This window comes from Tasmannia lanceolata, unplaced genomic scaffold (genome assembly GCF_043159265.1).
Source record: "Tasmannia lanceolata isolate RefF3 unplaced genomic scaffold, GAP_Taslan_0.1 ptg001124l, whole genome shotgun sequence".
Lineage (NCBI taxonomy): Eukaryota > Viridiplantae > Streptophyta > Magnoliopsida > Canellales > Winteraceae > Tasmannia > Tasmannia lanceolata.
The window spans coordinates 1-2500 of record NW_027519785.1 but is presented as its reverse complement, the minus strand read 5'-3'; the positions used below and the strand labels follow the sequence as shown (position 1 = coordinate 2500).

The following is a 2500-nucleotide window of genomic DNA, read 5'->3' as shown; positions in this document are numbered from 1 at the left end:
ATACCGCAGGAGCATATAAGCATGAATGTTGTGACTCTACTAAAGAAAGGAAAATACCAAAGGCCTTGGAATTGATGCCCTTCTCCTGGTGTTCCTGTAGCTCTTGAGCAGGGATAGATGTGAATACCACTCTCTTGTTAAGTCTGACTCTGGTTCCTTCTTCCGTTCCGTTTGATAGCTGCTTATCGCTCGTACTCCCGGCAGCGAAACTCCCCTTGCGGGTACCTCTTGAAGACTACTCAAAGTATTACTGCTACGAGGGAAGTGTTTTTTCTCTTCCCCCCTACTTCTATGTTGACTCTGACTTCTAGGTGTCTCCTTCCTCCTACTGTTTTCTTTTGTAAAATACCGGCAAGTCAGGTGTGACTCTTGTTAGAGTTCCCCCTATTGTGATAGTCTGACTACTACTATTAGTAAGCATTCCTCCTCCTACCTTTTCATAGAGAGAGAATAACCAACTGGAAGTTGTTGATTTTACAGGTAGTGCCTGGTGATGTTCATCACTTATCCCTGGTTGTGAAGTGGCTCTTGTTCGACAAACTCCTCTTTGGTCCTGAGGATGCCAATGGAGACAGTGTTGCCGAGTGCACGATTTGTGTTCCTCCCGAAACGAATATGAATTGGATGGTTTAGCCCTCCCTTGGAATGAGAAGGTCGGTCCACCAAACGAAACAGTGGCCCGGCCCATGTACCAGTCAGTGGGAGATAGCTACTGCAGCTCTGCTATACATAGCTCGCTGGCAAGACATTGCTAGCTCAGCTCTCTCCGAGACCCTTTCCTTTAGGCTACGGGGAATCTGATTCGCCGCTTTCCCCCTTTCTGCTCCCGAATAGCTACGGCTACATGGTTGTCCTCGAGCACGAATCAAGTGACTTGTTGAACGGTTGTTCTACTGTACTTACTAATGGCCTTACTACTATAGGCCCTCCATTAGTAAGCTAGGAAGACCTATGAAATGACCCTTCTTGGAAAGAAGGAGCTCTTTAAACGAATTGGTTGAAATTATGCTCGCTCGTGAGCGGTGAGATATTTCCCCCGCTTCTTCGCTACTGAAACGGCGAACAGCCCTACTGAACTGAAATTCTATCTACTTTCTAAAGTAGTGAATTCTTCATTCATTTCTATATGTCGATGTCGTTGCTTTTGACTCCACCACATCTTCCTCATTTGATTTGCCTTACAAACAAGGGAGGTTTGTGTTTGATTGTGAGTGATCCAGCAGGATAGGTGTGTCTTACATACAGAACGGACACTCCGGATCTGATGCTGAGTCCCAGGGCTGGTTCAGTTCGGCCGCCATGTGACTTGGCTTGCTAAGAGAGTGCAGCCATAGCAGTAGAGAGAAAAGAAGGAGCAGAAACAGAGATTTGAGAAAGCTGCCCTGTAGTTGTGTAGATCTGCAGAGCAGAATTCGAAAATCAGAGACCGAAGAGAGATGATGACAGACAAGAATGAGATGTGCAGATCTGAAATCTGCAAGTCCTTTGGACAGAAAAGAGGATAAGAGCTCGAAGAGATGAAGTTGATCGAAGAAGAGGAGATAACAGTCAGAAAGGAGGATAGGGAAGTGAGGGTGAGAAGAAGAGATGGTGACGGCCTTACTAACTAATAGGGGGGATGGAGGGTATTGGGTGACGGCCTTACTAAATAGGGGGGTTGGAGGGGTATTGGGTGTTGGAATGGGAGTTGGGGTTATCGGGAATGGGAAAGAGAGGTGCCCACTTAGGTTAGGTTTGACGGGATTTGAAAAAAGGGAATGTCGGGTGGTGAGAAGAGTGGTTTAATGGGGCGGGAATGAGAGATGGGGTTTGTCGGGATTTGGGTGGGATGATGACGGGATTGAGAAAGAGGGGTGACTGGATGATGGGGATGTCGGGTAGTGGAGGAAGAAAGAGAATAGAGAGAGAGACGAGAGACTCCTGATCGTCTCACATATGAAGATTTTCCTCTTCCCGCCTTTCTGTCTTCTGTTCATTCCATTGTTGAGCCTAAATCTGATTCTGAAGCTGCATCTCAGTCATGTTGGAAAGAAGCCATGCAGGAAGAACTCAAAGCTCTCATCAAAAATCAGCTAGTTCCTCTCCTTAACTTCATTCTCATTCTATAGGGCGAGTACCTTCGTTCCTCTTCCTGAAGGGAAGCAAAGGATGTCGATGGGTTTACAAGGTAAAAACCAAAGCAGATGGGTCCATTGATAGATACAAAGCCAGGTTGGTGGCTAAGGGATACACTCCAGAGTATGGGCTTGATGATGAGGAAACCTTAGCACCAGTAGCAAAGTTCAGTTCGAAGCATCATTGCCCTGCTGTCGCATTCTTCCTTTGCGCTGTGCTCTCTCTCGCTTAGCTTTATAGCTAGCTAGCAAGCTATAAAGCTCTATACCCGAACATCTTCTTACTTATACTCTTCAGTTGAATTTATTCTATAGCTTGAAAGGCCAGCTTACTACACCCATCATATTTATCGATCGTTTCCCACCGCCCATGCTCCTATTGCTTC

The 2500-nt window shown here is 46.2% G+C and overlaps 1 pseudogene; it reads left to right on the top strand.

The window, feature by feature from the left end:
- LOC143869297 (cytochrome c biogenesis CcmF C-terminal-like mitochondrial protein pseudogene) overlaps positions 1-2448 on the top strand; it is a 4013-nt pseudogene extending 1565 nt beyond the window's left edge.
- The last annotated feature ends 52 nt before the right edge of the window (positions 2449-2500 follow it).